The following is a 19076-nucleotide window of genomic DNA, read 5'->3' as shown; positions in this document are numbered from 1 at the left end:
CAAATATCTAGTACATATCTATATATCTAGTATATTTTATACAAATCTACATATCTAGCCCTGATCTCTCTCTTAAACTCCAGTCTCATGTCACCAACTGGCTGCTGGTATTGCTTCTGAATACCCCATCAATATCTCAAAGTCCAAAATGTAACTAATTATGTTTTCCTTTAGACCTCTCTCTCTCCCTCTATCTCTCTCTCTTTCTCTCTCTGTTAAGGGAAGAAAACTAGTAAAGTTGGAGTTATCTCTGACTCTTCCTTCATGAATTCTCCTTCTGAACATCTTTCATCTGTCCCCTTCTCTCCCTTCACACAATCACAACCCTTGTTCAGGCCCTCATCTTCTCTTTCCTAGAGAGATCAAGATCTTCCTAATTGATCTCCTTGTTTCTTCTTTCCTCCTTTCCTCTAATTCATCTTCCATATAGCAATAAAACTATTATTTCTAAAATGTAGCTCTGACCATATGACTCCCTTATTCAAGAATTTTCAGCGGCTTCTACTGTTTCTAAGGAAAAATAAAAAATTTTAGCGTGACATTTAAAAGTGTCATCTTCCTTCCCAAACTTACCTCATAATCACTCCTATCACTCACTTTATGTTTGAACCAACTAGCCTAGTCATTCTTCCCCAAACTTCAGCCACTTGGCTTTTCACAGACTCTGCCCCATATCTGAGTTGCCCTCCATCCTCACCTCTGCCTCATAGAACCTCTAGCTTCCTTCAGAGCTCAGCTAAAAGGTCACCTACAGGAAACCTTTCTTGATCTCACTAGTTATTATTATTCATGTCTCTCTTAAATTATCTTGTATGTACTTATCTGTGTACACATTGTGCCTCCCCTCCATTAGTATATTAGCTTCTTGAGAACTGTTTTGATTTTTATTTTGAATCCCCTATCTCCTAACACAGTGCCTTGAATATAGGAAGTGCTTAATAAATGTTTGTTAAATCGAGTTGAACCACTGCCTACTGACTATAGCCAGTTGAAGGAATTGGTTTTCCATGGAGCTGGCCAGTAATTCATTTACAAGTTAAGAAATAGCTTAGAAAGTGGCATGGAGGAATGGATAGAGAGCTCGCCTTGGATTCAGGAAGACCAGGTACAAGTCTTGCCTCTGTTATATAGTGGTTCCATCTTTTTGGACAAAGTATTTAACCTATTAATGCCCACAGGCAATTCTCTTGCACTATAAATTGTAGAACAATTGCTCTTCTGCATTGTAGACAGAATTTTCTCATTGGGAATTCCTTATGCTAAAGTTATAAGGGAAGGAAGGAAAGGAGAGAAGGAGGAACAGGAGAAGAAGGAAAGGAGGGATGAAGGAAGGATGGAAATAATGAAGGAAGGGAGGGAAGGAGGAACAAAGGAAGGAAGGAGGAACAAAGGAAGGAAGGAAGAAGGGAGGGAGGGAAAGAGGGAGGAATGAAGAATGCCCATAGGTTAATTGTGGGAGACAACTCATAAAAGAAAGGTCAGCTCTACGTAGATTGAAAGGCCTAAGATCTTTAGAGTTCAAAGACAAGGACTGTGTCTGTAAGCTCCATCAGTAGGTCAGATGATGGTACTGAGAGTCTGCTAGGTAGATGATGAGGCTTGGATGACCTTAGGAGGCAGCAGCAGGACAGGGCAGATTGCTGAAGCCTTCTGGTCCTCTATCCCACTGGAAGGATTAGAGTTAGTGACTTTCATGTCATTCATATAATGTAAGTTGTTAAACAGCCTGGATGGGTTCTGAGTGATCTGAGCCATGGAGGGAGTGAAGAGGAAGGCAATGGGGAGAATGGAACCCTCGAGATCTTAGACCTTTCAATCCACCCTAGAGTTGACCTTTCTTTTATGAGTTGTCTCCCCCAATTAGCCAATGAGTAACTTGAGAGCAGAGATTGTCTAGTTTTTTCTATTTGTATCCTCAATGCTTAACCCCATGCTTGGGACATGGTAAACCCTCAATAAATGCTTTCTCATTCATTTATTAGAGTAGAGCAGCGAAGTAGATAATGCATATTCATTAATTTTACTTTCATTGATTAAACTGCCTCTTTCTGAAGTTGAACCATTTGATAGTGCCTAGGAATTTGTTAGTGAGAACTTGCTTTCCCTGGTCTTGAGTAGCTGTGGATTTAGCTAGGCTGATTTGCCTGCCCTATGGATAGCAGTTGATTGGCCACTGCTGGCGGTGATTCATCTCTTCTCCACAGAGTTGCTCCCCCTGGGTGATGGCTACAGGAGCTGGGCTGGAAGCAGGGTCAGTAGTGTAGAGGCACTGCTATACAGTTATCTTTTCTACATCATGATTTTCCCCATCGTGATTTTTTATATATTGCAGGTCAGCATAAGAAATTAAATGGGAATTTTGGGGGAGTTTTGTGGAAGCTGCAGATGACACATGAAGACTAGCAGATGACACAGAGCCTATGACCAAATACTTAACCCAAATTTTACAATAAGGTACTCTAAATACCCCATAAAAGAAAAAGAAAAAATTTAGACTTCTCTGGTATGAATGGAGGCAAAAAAAAATTTATCTGGATTTTCCAGATCAAGGAGGTACTGTGCCCTTAACCCCCCATGATGTGGAAGGAATAATTGTACTTGCCAAATAGAGAGATAGCTGCCAAAGCCAACAGCAGGTTAGCATATGAATGAAAGATGATCATATGGGCATACCATCTCATGAGGCTGGGAGAAGTAGTGAGGGAAAGTTTTGGTAAGATATCCAACTAAGCATCATACCAAGGACATTAAAGGGGAAAAAATGGAAGGAAGGCAAGGAACAATGAAGAAAAATTGGGGGGGAAATGTGTAAAACTAATTGTAATAAGCTTTTTCCCATCAAGGATAATGAAACCACCACATTTGAACCTAAACATCAGAGTCCCAGATGTACTTATAGAGGAGGTAGAAGTGGAATTAAAGAAAACAAAAACGGGAAACAGCTAGATTGGACCAAGAGTATGGAAAGAAGACCTGTGCTGAAGGTGATCCAATTGTGGAGGCTTGGATAAACTTTCATTCCAGATGTCTGAAAGAAGTGAGAATGCCAAAGTTGTAAGAGAGGGGGGAAAAAAAAAAACCCTCATACCTCATTTATAACAAAAAAGGTGACCATGAGAACATCAATAATTAAGAACTATATACCTTCTCTGTCAACTATTTACCTTCTCTCTCTGTCTGTCTCTCTCTGTGTCTCTCTGCCTCTCTGTTTCTGTGTCTCTCTGTCTCTCTGTCTCTGTCTCTCTGTCTCTCTCTGTCTCTCTCTCTCTCTCTCTCTCTCTCTCTCTCTCTCTCTCTCTCTCTCTAACTCTCTGTCTCTCTCTCATCATTAAGAGTCATTTACACATGAATTGTGGGCATCTTTGATAAAGCTTGTAGGGAACAAGAAGGTTTTTACATGCAAAATTCAACTAAAGAACACATCTTTTTCTATTTCACAATTTACCAAAAGATGCCAAGAATTTAAGATACCACTGTGCTTACAATTTGTTGACTATAACAGGAATTTGTTTTGGTAGAACAAAACCCCACCCTACAGGCTCTTGTACAATAAGTACTCACCTTGTACAACTATATCAAAATCACTCAAGTGAAGTCAATAAGCATTTATAAGCATCTAATATGTGCCAGGTACTCTGCTAAGCACTGGGTATACAAAAGAAGGCCAAAAAAAAAAAAGTCATAACGAAGCATGGGAGAAAGGCAGTGAAAATATGTGTGGAGTCAGGTGATGGAGACCACGCGGAAGAAACAGCAAGGAAGCCAGTCTCACCAGATCAAAGAGAGTATGGAGAGTAAGGTGTAAGAAGACTGGAAAGATAGTAAGGTGAAAGGTTATGAAAGACTTTAACCGAGGATTTTGTTTTGATCCTGTGGGTAACAGAGAACCACTGACATTTATTAATTGGAGGGACTTGAGGCAGGGAGAGCAATCAGAAGGTTACTGCAATAGCCCAAGCATGAGGCAATGAGATCCTATTCTAGTGTGGTCACATTGTTGCGGGAGAGAATGAGGCATAAGGCATCGCAAAAAATGTAATGAAATTATACATGACAAGATTTGACAACTGATTGAATATAGGAAATGAGAGAGAATGAGGAGTCAAGGATGACACATACCTATATATCTATACATCTATACACATACAGATTGTGAACCTAGGTGCCTGGGAGGATGGTGGCAACCTTGACAGTAAAAGAAAAGTTAGAAGAGGAAAGCATTTGGGGAAAAGGTAAGCTCAGTTTTAGACATGTTGATTTTAAGATGTCTATAAGACTTTCAGTTTTAGATATCCAATATGTAATTGGAAATGTGAGACTGAAGATCAGGAGAGAGGTTAAGGATTAGTTAAGTTGATCTTATGATTCTCTTCAAAGGGATAATTGAATGTATAAGAGCTAACAAGATCAATCACTAAGCAAAACAGCATAGAGGGGAAGGAAAACATAGCTCTGGATAGAGCATTGGGGTATACCTATGGGGAATAAAGTATCCAGGAAAAGAGAATAATAGAGAGGTTAAGGATGAATATTGAAAAAAGACCATTAGATTTGGCCATTAAGAGACCATTGGTACTTTGGAGAGACAAATTTCAATTGAATGATGAGATCAACCAGTCAATCAATAAACATTTATTAGGCATCTACTATATTCCAGGTGCTGCGCTACTCACTGGGGGTAGAAAACAAATCAAAGCCAGTCCTACCTTCAAGAAGCTCACAATCTAGTGAAAGAGACAACTAACAAGTACATATAAACAAATTATCTATAGGTTAAGTAAGAAATAATTAAAAGAGATGAGGCACTAGAATTAAAAGAAGTTGGGGAAGACTTCCTATAGAAGAGGGGATTTTAATTGAGATTTAAAGGAAGCCAGAGGAAGCCCATAGGCAGAGAGGAGGATGGAGAGCATTCCAGACATGGGAGATAGCCAGAGAAAATGCCTACTATAAAGAGATGGAATGTCTAATTCATGGAAGAGCAAGGAGACCGGTGTCACTGGACTGAAGAGTAAATGGCAGGGAGTAAGGTATAAAAAGGTGGAAAGATAGGAGGGACTTTGAATGCCAAGCAGACTATTTTGTATTTGATCCTGGAGATAATAGGGAGCCATTAGAGTTTACTAAATAAGGGGTGATGTAGACCTGCACTTTAATGGCTGAATGAAGGATGGGTTAGAGTGGGGAGAGACTTGAGGCAGGCAGACCCACCAACAGCCCATTGCATTAGTCCAGGCACAAAGTAATGAGGGTCTGCACCAGAGTGATGGTAATGTCAGAGGAGAGAGGGAGGTGCATTTGAGAGATATTGCAAAGGTGAAATTGATAGACCTTGACAACAGATTGGATATGGGGGGAAGAGGCAGGGTGAGAGTAGATGATGACTCCTAGATTGTGAGTTTGAGGTACTGGGAGGATGGTGTTGCCTTCTACAGTAATAAGGAAGTTAAGGGTTGGAGGGTCAGAGGGAAAGATAATGCATTCCATTTTGGACGTGTTGAGTTTAAGATGTCTACTGGACATCCAGCTCAAAATATCTGAAAGGCAATTAGGGATATGAGATTGAACATCAGTAAGCATATGACAGGTAGGCTTAATAATCATTAGCATGAAGATAGTGATTAAGTATATGGGGGCTGATGAGATGATAGAGGAAGAAGAGAAGAGGGACTAGTACAGAACTCTGGGTAGGACATGATCTGGATAAGGATCCAGCAAATGAAACTGAGGAGCAGTAAAATAGATAGGAGGAGAACCAGGAGAAAGTGTTTTCCCAAAAACCTAGAGAGAAGAGAGTATCAAGGAAAAGAGGGTTATCACCTGGGCCAGAGGCTCCAAGGAAAATGAGGATTGAGAATAGGCACTGGATTTGGCAATTAAGAGATCACTGCTAACCATGGAAAGAGAAATTTAGTGGAATGATATCAGAAGGCAGACTACAGAGAGTTAAGAAGAGAGTGAGAGGAAATGAAGTGGAAGCAATGAATTTGGAAGGCCTTGTTAAGGAATTTAGCCCCCAAAGGAAGGAGTAATAGAGGATAATAACTTGCAAGGATCGATGGATTAAGTGAGGGTGTTTTGAAGATGAGAGAGACATGGAACATTTATAGGAAGAAGAAAGAAGCCAGGAGACAAGAGATTGAAGATAAGTGAGAGTGTGGGGATGACAGAGGGGACAATGCACTAGGAAAGAAAGGATGGCATGGGATCACATGTACATATAGAAGGGTTTAGCTTGATAAGGAGAAGGACCACCTCTTCATGTCACACAGAGGTAAAGGAGGACATAGTAGCGCAAGGCATCTGAGTGATATGAGATAAAGAGAAAAGGAGAAGAAACTCAAAGAATTCCTCTTTTTCAGTGAAATATCAGGCATGATTCTCAGCTAAGAGGGGGTAGGGTGGGGTAGAGTTTTCCCAGGAAATCAGGCAGCTGTATGTAGCTGAAAAGCTGAGGTAGGGAGAGCAGAGGAGGGAGAAGTGCCCAGGTGTGGGTAGGGCAAAAGATGTGAAGCTGTAGGAGGTCTGCAAGGATTCCTGGAGTGCAATGAAATGAATGCTCAGGGAGACTAGGAGGCTCATCTCCTTCGCAGGCAAGGTAGGCAAGGAATAGTTCTATTCAACAACCCTTTGATCATAAGCATCAGGCAAGGTATAAGAAAGTCAATGTATATTCACCAAAGGTCCTGGCAATTATGATGGAGAAGACCCAGAAGAGAGTTCAAGTTGAAGAGAGATTCCCAGTAACTGGTAAGGTAGTCTAGATGTGCCTCTTTGTAAATGATATTTTGCTGATTGCGCAAACTCATAAAAAATTCTAGAGGTTCCTGCAAGAGAGCTGTAATCACTCAAAGGAGTTTGACCTGACCATCCACAATGAAAAAACCAAATGGATGAAGTCTGTCTGTTGCCCAGATTATAATGTATATTTGAGTGCACAAGCTATAGAGCTTCGACATATAGGCAACAAATTGGGCACAGAACTGGAGCAAAAGGGAGAGAGCAGACCGGACTCTCTTCAGGAAAATTGCAAGGTTCTTTTAATGACTCCATTCTTCCCATGAAAACAAAGGCCCATCTTTGGTGGACCTTTGCAAAGTCACATGCTACTGGTGTTATTATATAGTAGCAAGGCATGAAATATAACAGTCTTCAAAGAATTAAAATGGAGGGTACATTGTAGGTTTGAATAGGCTACAACATATAACCAAAGACTAGACCTATGATTCTCTTGTTGTAGAGAACTCCTAGGTAAGGAAACTCAATTAAGTTGACTGGTCATTGTGTGCAGTGTAGTAGAAAGAGCACTCAAATAAGTAGGAATACAAAAATCTACTTGAGTTCTAGCACTGGCCCCACCCTGATCTCACTTAGGTGACCTTGGGCAAGTCATTTTAACCTCTGTTTGCCTCAGTTTCCTTAACTGTAAAATGGGGTTGTTGTGAGGATCAAATAAGATAATATTTGTAAAGTGCTTAGCCTGGTACCTGACATGCAGTAGGTGTTTAATAAATCCTTATTCCCTTTCCAGTCAAATCTCTATGATGTATGAGAATGTTTTTAACCCTGCTTGTTCTATTTTCTCTCTCCTAATGTACCCATTTTGTTAAGCTACTGAGAATAACATCATTAAACAGGTAAAAAAAAATTTTGCTTCCCTTGTTCTCTTAAGCTTAGCAATAAAGAGATCAATTGCCCAGGTAGGGGGTACTAGGGAAATTGGAAGGAAATATTGGTAAATATGTATACTGAGGAAATGTTTTGATTTGGCTGTCAAACATTTGATTGCTGAAAACCCTTCTTATAAGGTGATAAGGGGTATTTGGGGACAGTCAGGTTGATACCCTATCTAATTTAAAAGAACTTAGTTGAATCTGATTGCCTGTTGCTGATTTGTTTACACTACAGAAGTTAATCAGAGATAGGGCCCTGTCAGGGAATTCCTTACTCCAGGCATGCTAGACTTCCAGAAACAGTTGTTTTCTATTGGATCTCTGACCCAAAATCCACTTTACTTCCACAAAGAGGGAGGAATTCAGTAAATCTTCTTTCCATCCTCAACTCTGGCAAACAACATTTCCGTTCAATGTGTGTTGCCTTGTCCCTAAAATACTATGGTCCATAAAGATAAATACTTGAAGAGGTAAATACACAGGGATTTGGGGGGGGGGGTTGGCTGTAGGTCCAGTTTGCTGAGGGAACCTAATAGCCTTTACCCTGGCAAATAGCTGATGAAACCTGGGTTCAGAGGCAGAATTCTTCATAGCACATGTCTTTGCCTCCATCATGTCAAATCAACAGCACTGGGGATACAAAGAAAGGCAAAAAACAACCCCTTCTCTCAAAGAGATCCCAGTCTAAAGGGAGATAAAACATTTAAACAATCATCTACAAAATATATCCTGTCTATACAAGATACAGACAGGATAAAGTGGAGATAATCAACAGAGGGAAGTCACTAGGATTGAGAGATCAAGAAATGCTTCTCACAGAAGGTAAGATTTTTGTTGGGATGTGAAGGAAGCCAAGGAAACCAAGAAGTGGAGATGAGGAGGGAGAGCATTCTAGGCATGGGGAAGAGCCAACGGAAATGTCTAGAGCTGGGAGACGGAGTGTCTTAATTAAGGAACAGCAATGAAGCCAGGGTCACTGGATCAGAGCACATGGTAAGCGGGAGGTGGGAGGAGTAAGATGTAAGAAGACTGGAAAGGTAGGAAGAGGGCATATTATGAAGGGAACGGCCTGAGGAAAAAGATATAAAATGTCATTTTAGACATGATTTTAAAATGTCCCACAGTAAATCCAATGTGAGATATCTAACAGGCAGTTGGAGATTCCAGATCGGAGGTCAAGAGAGAGGTTAGGGACGAACAAATGAATCTTGGCATAGAGATGATGATTGAATCCACGGGAGCAAGAAAAATAATATAGAGGGAGAAGAGAAGAAGGCCTGCACAGAGCCTTGAGGAGCCCCCATGGTTGGTTGGTATAACCTGGATGAAGATCCAACAAAAGAGCCTGAGAAGGAGCAACCAGACAGGAAGGTGAATGAGGAGGGAGCCACACGTTGAAATCTAGAGAGAAGAGAGTATCAAGAGAAGAATGGCCAACAGAGGTCATTACTACAGACAGGTCAAGAAGGACGAGGATTGAGAAAAGCAATTAAGAGAGCATTGGTAACTTTGGAGGGAGCAGTTTCAGCTGGATGATGATGAGTTTGGAAGCCAGGCACGGAGAGTTAAAAAGAGGAAGAAGAAAGAAAGTGAAGGCACCAAAGATAGACAGCCTTCTCAAGGAGTTTAGCGCTGAAAGGAAGAAGAGATAGAGGATGAAAGTTAGCAAGGATGGATAAATCAAGTGAGGGTTTTTGAGAATGGAGGAAGACACGGACATGTTTTCAGGTAACAGTGAAGCAGTCAGCAAAAAGGAAGAGGTGAAGATTAGTAAGAGATCTGGGATGATAGAAGGGAAATCTAGAGAAAATGGGATTAAATGGGGTCACTTGTGTTTAATCTTTCCAGGCCTATGAATTCCATATTTTTGAAGTTGTTCAGCTAAGGTGGGCAAGTAGCAGCAACTGACTGGGTTGATTTCTCATAAATACTAATTAGGGAAGAGGAAGTGAGGAGATCAGAGATCTCTCAACTAGAAGATTGAGTTCATGGGCTGATTCAGACAGAATGCATCAGAAATGATGACTCTGATATAGGGAGGTTGGCTGGTCACTCAGCATTAGTGAGGTCTTCTTTGGTATATAAGTATTGAGTGAAGCATGTCCCAATTTCAATGCCCTGTTCTTCAGTTTACTTTCACTCTGAGCCCCACTGGGGACCCAACTGGAACTGACCAGTTGGGGCAACACAGTGCTTTCTTTCTTCCCTTTCTTTCTTTTCTCTCTCTCTCTCTCTTCCTCTTTCTGTCTTACCTCTGTTCACATAGGGTATCATACCCTTATTTGTGGGTGCTCTGCACAAAGGAATGTGAATTCTGATCACTGACAACTTTTTTTCACAAGGACCATGCCTTAAACCAAAATCACTCTGGCTCCCATTGATTGGCCAACAATAGGTCCCAGGCCAAGCTCCACTTGGTCACTGTTTGGACCCTTATTGGTTCAAAGTGAATGTAAATAACAATTGTTTTTGTTTTGGCCAGAAACCCTGAGAGTCTTCCTCTCCCAGATTGATTATTTTTTTGACTAGGTAAAGAGGCCATCCTCTGCCTCATTTCTTACCTGGCCTTAATCACTGAATGGGCATTGTCTCAGTCAAACTGAGACCTATTAAAGACCTTAGCTTAAAAAGGCCAAGGTCTCCTACTGCATCCTGGACCATCTCCAGTTGTCCTGATCTATATCTCACCACTGGCCCCAGATGGCTCGAGGAGAAAGTGAAGCTGGTGACTTCCCACAGCCCTCCCTCACTTAAATCCAATTCACTTGCATGTTATGGCATCGCCTTCCTGATGTCATGGTCCTCTTTGAGAATGATGGACAAACAGCAATAGCAACAACAACTTCAGCCTTAGAAGTAGATATTCACTTGATTCAAAGTCGATTCTCAAAGCCAGCCCTGATAAGCAATTATCTTCTGAATATTAGATGAGAGTGAGTGTGTTATATTGAACTCTCCCCAGAGACCAACACAAAATTGAACTCCCACACTCCCAGACTGACCAGAAAGTCGCAAGAGTGAGAGATGAGGCGTAGGTTTCCAGTATCCTTTTCTGCTATTAATTTTAAAAATAAGAAGCCATCCACAATATGGCTCACACGTACCCTTCTAGACTTATTCAGTGTTACTCTCCTTCATGTACTATATAGTCAAACCACAGTGGACTACTACTAGCTGTTCCCCAAACTCCTCACTCCACATCCTGTCTCCATGCCTTTGCATACCCTTGTTTGGAAAGATCCCACACCCCTCCCAGTTTCTACCTTTTGGTATCCCTTGTTTCCTTCAAGACTCCACTAAGGTATTACCTCCTACCAAAGGTCTTTCCTGATTCCCCAATTGTTAGTGTCCTCTACCTCTTGAAATTACCTTTTATTTACTTATCTGTGAAAGTATGTCCCTATTAGAAGGTAAAGCCATTGAGAGCATGATGCAATGGATAGAGAGCAGGCCTCAAAGCCAAGAAGACCTAGAAAGTCACACCTCTAATACATAATGACTGTACGAACCTTAGCAAGTCACTTAATCTTTTAGTGCTCTAGGCAACTCGGAAGGAAGGAAGGAAGGAAGGAAGGAAGGAAGGAAGGAAGGAAGGAAGGAGGAAGGAGGAGGGAGGGAGGAGGAAGGAAGGGAGGAAGGAAGGAAGGAAGAAGGAAGGGAGGAAGGAAGGGAGGGAGGAGGGAGGGAGGGAGGGAGGGAGGGAGGAAGGGAGGAAGGAAGGAAGGAAGGGAGGAAGGGAGGGAGGGAGGAGGAGGGAGGAAGGGAGGGAGGAAGGAAGAAGGAAGGAAGGAAGGAGGAGGGAGGGAGGGAGGGAGGGAGGGAGGGAGGAAGGAGGGAGGAAGGAAGGAAGAAGGAAGGAAGGAAGGAAGGAAAGGAGGGAGGGAGGGAGGGAGGGAGGAAGGGAGGAAGGAGGAAGGGAGGAAGGAAGGGAGGGAGGGAGGGAGGGAGGAGGGAGGAAGGAAGGGAGGGAGGGAGGGAGGAGGAAGGAAGGAAGGAAGGAGAAGGAAGGAAGGAGGAAGGAAGGGAGGAAGGAAGGGAGGAGGGAGGGAGGGAGGAAGGAAGGAAGGAAGGAAGGGAGGAGGAAGGAAGGGAGGGAGGGAGGAGGAAGGAGAAGGGAGGAGGAGGAGGGAGGGAGGGAGGAAGGGAGGAAGAAAGGGAGGGAGGAAGAAGGAAGGAAGGAAGGAAGAAGGAAGGAAGGAAGGAAGGAAGGAAGGAAGGAAAGGAAGGAAGGAAGGAGAAGGAAGGAAGGAAGGAAGGAAGGAAGGAGAGGAGGGAGGAGGGAGGAAGGAAGGAAGGGAGGGAGGGAGGGAGGGAGGAAGGGAGGGAGGGAGGTAGGGAGGGAGGGAGAAAGGGAGGAAGAAAGGGAGGGAGAAAGGAAGGAAGGGAGGGAGGAAGAAGGAAGGAAGGGAGGAAGAAGAAAGCTAGAGGGAATGAGGAAGGGAAGAAGGAAGGGAGGGGGAAGAGTAAAGAGGAAGGGAAGGAGGAGGGAGGGATGGAAAGAAGAAGAAAGGAAAGGACAAAAGGAAGAAGGGAGGAAAGAAGAAATAAAACAAGTATTTATTAGGTACCTGCTCCAGGCACTATACTAAGCACTTTACAAATATTGTCTCATTTGGTCTTCACAGCTCCAGGATATAGGTGATAGTATGATCCCATTTTATAATTGAGAAAATTGAGACACAGAGGTTGTGATTTGACCAGGGTCACACAACTAGTAAGTGTCCAAGTCTAGATCTGAACTCATGTCTTCCTGACTCCAGGTCTAGCAATCTCTCCATTGTGCCTTTAAAACTATAAGTTGCAGGGGCAGCTAGGTGGCGTAGATAGAGCACTGGCCCTGGAGTCAGGAGGACCTGAGTTCAAACCCAGTCTCAGACCAAACACTTGACATTTACTAGCTGTGCGATCCTGGGTTAGTCACTTAACCCCAATCCCCCCCCCAAAAAAAAAGAGTATAAGTTGCAGAGAAGGTGCTGACCTTCATTACTGGAGAAAGTTTCTTCACATGGCATTCTGTATGCCAATGGCATCTCAAGTCTGGTCCCTATCCCTATTAAACATATGGTAGTTAAGGCAACTTGGAGGTATTTTTGTTGGCTGTAGGAGTCTCATAGGTGGTGATTACCCACATGGCTCCCTCCTTTGTATTATACTTATCTGTGCTTACATTGGATGAATGGAAACTCTTAAGGAATAGAGACTGTTTCTATTCGTATTCTCTACACTTTACATATAGTAGGCACTTAATAAATGTTGATCAAAATTAAGTTAAATATTGACATATCTTTGGGAGGGAGAGCCAAGATGGCGGAGTGAAAGCAGTGACTTGCTTGAGCTCTCCCCCAAACCCCTCCAAATACCTATAAAAATGGCTCTAAACAAATTCTAAAGCAGCAGAACCCACACAAAGACAGAGTGAAACAAATTTCCAGCCCAAGACAGCCTGGATGGTTGATCGGAAAGGTATATTGCACCGGGCTGTGAGAGAAGCACAGTTCGGAGTGGGCACACAGGCCACAGAGAACCTGGAGCAGGCCCCAGAGGACTGAATTGTGGGCCACTGTGGTGGTTTCCAAACTTCTCAACCCATGATCGCCAAAGACAACTTAGAAGGTCAGTGGGAAAAGTTTGTTTCTGCGGTGAGAGAGGAGCTAAGTCTCAGAGCCAGTTCCAAGGGCAAAGAAGGCTAAAGGAAATTATCTTATATAATTGGGGTGCAAAAGTAGACATCTATACAAACAAGGAGGAGAGTGTAGAGGAGTGGTTGACAATTAAATCTCTGAACTTCATCTGAACTGGTCAAAAGAGAAAAGAATACATACACACAGAGATGGAATATTATTGTGCTATAAGAAGTGTTAAAGGGGATAGTTTTTTGTTGTTGTTGTTTTTGTTTTTAGGCAATTGGGATTAAGTGACTTGTCCAGGGTCACACAGCTAGTAAGTGTCAAGTGTTTGGTCTGAGGCTGGATTTGAACTCAGGTCCTCCTGACTTCAGGGCCAGTGCTCTATCCACTGTGCCACCTAGCAGCCCCTGAAGGGGATGGTTTCAAAGAAACCTGGGAAGACTTATATGAACTGATGCATAGTGAAGTGAATAGATTCAAGAGAACAATTTATACAGTGACAACAATATAGTAAAGACAAATAACTTTAAAAGACTTAGGAACTCTAATCAGTATAATGACCAACCAGAGGTCTAATGATGAAATATGCTACCCATTTCCTGATAGAAAGCTAAAGGACTCAGAGTGTAGAATGAAACATATATAGGCTATTTTTTTTTAACTTAAACAACATTCTGGTGAATTTCAGTTTCACCCATGCAGGCAGCCAACCTTTTGATACTACACTGAGGACTTGAACTTCCACCCACTACAGTCCTCTCTGCCAACCAAATCATCCCCAGTAATTCCATAACAAGTCAAGCAGTCATCTCATCCCCAATAGAAGAGCCTCAAATTCCAATCCTCAGTGAGTAATGAGAACAATAAGAGCAAACAGACATAGACATACCCTCCATAGGGAGATGCAATCAAAGTCCCAGACAGAAGTTCAACAGTCTGCAAACTAATCAGGCATACATGTAGACTCACGTAGAGTCATGGCACGATAAGCAAGTACCTGGCATATGATAAGCAAGACTTAATCATCAAATTCGTGGGAACAAAAAAAGACAGGAGTGTTATGTGAAAGCAAGCTATAGATAAGGCAACAATGTAAATTGCCCCAAATCTGATGAAATCTGAAGGTGCACTAGAAGAAAAGATCAGAATATAGGAATAGATTACTTCCTAACTTCAGATGCCGCATTGGTCAAGCTACATATGAAGTAGCAAATTCAGTTCTGGGAGCCACACTTGTAGAGGAGCATTGACAAGTGGGAGTGTTTCCCGAGGTGTTAAGGTGTCTAAAAATCATGTCATACTACAAACAGTAGAAGGAATTGGGAATGTTTTGCACAGAGAAGAAAAGATTTAGGGAAGACACAATAACTCTTTTCAAATATCTGAAGGCCTGTTACGTGGAAGATCATAGAATCATAGATTTAGAATTGTAAGGAGCCTTAGATGTCATTCATTCTAACATCCCTCATTTTACAGATGAGGAAACAGACCTAGAGAGTCAAGTGACTCACCCAAGGTTACATGGATAGTAAGTTGCACAGCAAAGATTTGAACCCATATCCTCTGACTCCTTCTGGAGGGCAGAATTATAAATTATAGGGGAAGCAAGTTCTGGTTCGCTATCAAGAAAGAAATTTGCAACAAATAGAGCTGCCCAAAATAGATTGAGATGCATTTTGAAATGGTAAATTTTCCTTTTTTTCCTTAATAATATTTTATTTCTTCCCAATTATGTGTAAAAACCATTTTTAACATTTGGGATTTTTTTAAAATCTTGAGTTCCAAATTCTTTCCCTTCCTTCCTTCCTCCCTACCCTCTCCCTGACATGAAAGCAATTTGATACAGGCTATACATATGCAATCATGCAAAACATATGTCCATATCAGTCATGTTGTAAAAGAAAACATAGACCAAAAAAATTTAAGAAAGTGAAAAGTAGTACGTGTTAATCTACATTCAGACTCCATCAGTTCTTTCTCTGGATAGCATTTTTCATCATGAGTCCTTTGGAATGGTCTTAGATTATTGCATTGCTGAGCATAGCTAAGGCATCCACAGTTGATCATTGCACAATATTGCTGTTACTGTGTACAATGGTCTCCTGCTTCTGCTTGCTTCACTGCATCAGTTCACATAAGTCTTTACAGGTTTTTTTCTGAAGTCCACTTGCTCATCATTTCTTACAGCACAATAGTATTCCATTACAATCATATACCACGACGTGTTCAGCCATTCCCCAATTCATGGACATCCCCTCAATTTCCAGTTCTCTGCTACCACTAAAAGTTGCTATAAATATTTTTGTACAAATAGGTCCTTTTTCTAAAAAATCTCTTTAGGATGCAGACCTAGTAGTAGTAGTATTGCTGGGTCAAAGGGTATGCCCTTTGGACATAGTTCCAAATTGCTCCCTCTATACTCACACTCTCACTTATCTTTAATTTCTCCTTGTTTTCTGGTTTCTTTCCAGTTTCCCACAAATACTCCATGTCTCACTCAAAAAATCCTCACTCGATCCATCCATTCCTGCTAATTGTTATTTTCCCATATCTCTCCTCCTTTTATTGGCTAAACTACTTGACAAGCCATCTACAACAGGTGCCTCCACTTACTCTCCTCTCATTTGACTCTAAATCCTCCATTGGAAGGTTTCTGACATCATTCAACCGAAATTGCTCTCTCCAAAGTACCAGTGTTGTCTTAATCACTAAATCTAACGGCCTTTTCTCAATTTTCATACTACTTGACTCCTTTACAGCTTTTGACACTGTTGATCACGTCCTTGTCTCTTTGGGTTTTCATGACACATCTTTCTCCTGGCTCCCCTCCTACCTCACTGACTATTCCTTCTCAGTTTCCTTTGCTGGATCTTCATGAGATCATGCCTACTAACTGTAGGGGCACCCTAGCTTCCCTGATAGCTCTTCTTCTCTTCTCCTATACTATTTTGCTTGATGATCTCATCAGCTCCCATAGAATCAATTGTCATCTTGAAGCAGGTATACTACCAGGATCTAACCTTTCTCCTGACCTCCACTTTCACATTTCCAGACTGCCTATTAAACGACTCTAACTAGACATCCACAGACATCATAAACTCAGCACACCAAAACTAGACCTCCCCTCTTCCTAACTTTTCTATTACTGTGGAGGATGCCACAATCCTCCTAGTCATCAAAGTTCACAATCTAGGAGTCACCCCCAACTCCTCGTTCTCTCTAAATCTGCCGATCAGCTGCCAAGCACTGTCATTTCTACCTTCATGACATCTGTCATAGACTCTTTCTCTCTTCTAATACCACAATGTTCCTGCTGCAGACCCTCATCTCCTCACACTTGGACTACTGTAATAGACTTCTGGTTAGTCTCCTTGCTTCAAGCCTCTCCCCACTCTAGTCCATTCTCTATTCAACCGTCAAACTAATCTTCCTGGCATGCAGGTCTGACCACATCACTACCCTATTCAGTAAACTCCAGTGATTCCCTGTTATCTCCAGGATGAAATATAAAACCCCTTTGGGCGTTTAAAGCCCTTTATGACCTCTACTCTTTCTACCTTTTCAATCTTCTTATTCCTCTCCATATACTCTGTGATCCAGTGACACCAATCTCCATGCTTTTTCTTCCCCCGTAACACTGCATCTCCCAACTCCATGATTTATCGCTGACTCTTCCCCATGTCTAGAATACTCTCCCTCTTCATCTTTGCCTCCTGGCTTCCTTGACTTCCTTCAAGTCTCAGACAAAGCCCCACTTTATACAAGAAGCCTTTCCCAGTCATCCTTAAGCTTGGTGTCTTCCCTTTGAAATTATCTCCAATTTATCCTGTAATATCTTGCTTGTACATAGTTGTTTACGTGTCGGTGAGCTCCTTGAGAGCAGAGACTATTTATTGTCTTTCTTTATATCCCCAGCACCCATCACAGTGCCTGGCCCTTAATAGGTACTTAACAGATGCTTCTGAACTTGTTGCTTAGTACCCATACTTTGTCACTATCTCCTTTTTTCATTCCATATCTTCACTCCCCTTTTATCCTCCCATTCTGGTATCTTTTCTCCATTTTGGTTTCTCAGACTCCACTACTCCTCTGGTCCAGTATCCTCAGGCTGATTCTAACTTTCCTAGTGCTCCTGGCCATCCCAAGTAAGCCTGGATTCCTGATTAGAACCTCATAAAACAGGCTCTCAGGTTACCTAGGACTCACCATTGCTATGGCATCCTGCTCCCAATCCCAATGCCTTTTGTCTCACAACCTCCAGACTAGACTCCTAGTGGTTTTCAAAGTGATGATTAAATGATATAATGAACAAATGCATGTTCATGAGAGAAAGTGATCCTTCTAGAAAAATGCCCCCACCTTTGTTATAAGCATAAATACAGCCTTGGGGAATTCCAGAATAGGCCTGATTCAAGTAAGCAGCATGAGTAAGATATTTGGGGATCAGAGAACCATAGTATTGAGAGATGGAAAGGACAGACCATGGGGCTTCTTAGAACCCTTCAACAGATACCATTTACTCCATCACCTTCTCTGACTAAAGGGTGTTCTCTAAGCGGAAATTCAGAAACTCTGGCCAAATGACAGGAAAGCACCCTCATTACCAGCCTCATTACCATACCTCAGATGCTTCTGATCTTTCCGATTTTATCAGTTTATTTTTTTTCAAACGTTTATTCTCTAAAAGAAGCGTTTATTCTTATGTGGGTCAGATTCTAGGTGTTTCTCAGATGCCAATTATTTTCAATATTGAATTAATTAATTAGAATCTTTCCTGGACTTTATTCAACACTCTTTAAGCATTTTGCAAATCATGTGGGAGAATTAGAACCATTATGTAATCCATTTTCTCCTATGCCTATATAAAAGAAATTTGAGGTATGCTCCAAAACTTATCTCTTCAGCAGAGCAGAATAATTACACAAGGTAAGAACCTTTTCAAGGGAGATAGTTAACTAGCAATAGGCTATTCTCTATTTCACGTTTCTTTTTAGAACCTTTAAGGTGCTTTAACTATAGTGAGCAGCTATGAAATTGTCTATGAGCCCTGTAGAAGAGAGAAAACCCACATTCATGCTATCCAGTTCCCTGTTCACACAAGGTTTACAGATGTACTCTTTCAGCAGGTGGAAACAACTTTGTTTAGTACATAGTTATTAAAGAATAATTAGTTAAAATAGGAAGCTACCTAATGATCCATCTGTGGGTTTCTAGAGTAACTAATCTCCTCTCTCATTTGATTGAATTTGTATTCATTAATCCTTTTATTATTTTCACATCACAAAGTTGATTTGGTTTGTACTGGTTGCTGTGGGCATCAATATTAATCGCTATGATTCTGCTCAAAGTTTTTCCACCTTGGTAGGACCTCTCACAATTTGTATTCTACTGGTATAGTCATTGAGAATCCAAGGTCACCTCTAAGCCACGATGAGGCCTTGGTTGAAACTTATCTTACTAGCATTTCAATTTTGATAATGACCATCAATAAATTAATCAATCCAATTCTTTGTTGTCAACCAAACCTCCCAACACAATGTAGAAATAGTAAAATAATTAAATTAATGTATCAATTAGCCTGTATTTGATGAGAAGCCAACAGGTATGTCACATTGTGCTAAGTGTTATGGGGATACAAAAGAAGTGTAAAAGACAGTATCTGCCTTCGATGAGTTTAGAGTCTAGTGGGGGCCATATTATGATGAAACAATTATAGAACCTTACAAGACAGTACATAATTATGTGTTAAACTGTGTGGTACAGACTGTAAGTGATA

Source organism: Phascolarctos cinereus, unplaced genomic scaffold (genome assembly GCF_003287225.1).
Source record: "Phascolarctos cinereus isolate Bilbo 61053 unplaced genomic scaffold, phaCin_HiC Scaffold_1;HRSCAF=81, whole genome shotgun sequence".
Taxonomy (NCBI): domain Eukaryota; kingdom Metazoa; phylum Chordata; class Mammalia; order Diprotodontia; family Phascolarctidae; genus Phascolarctos; species Phascolarctos cinereus.
This window is presented reverse-complemented; position numbering follows the sequence as displayed.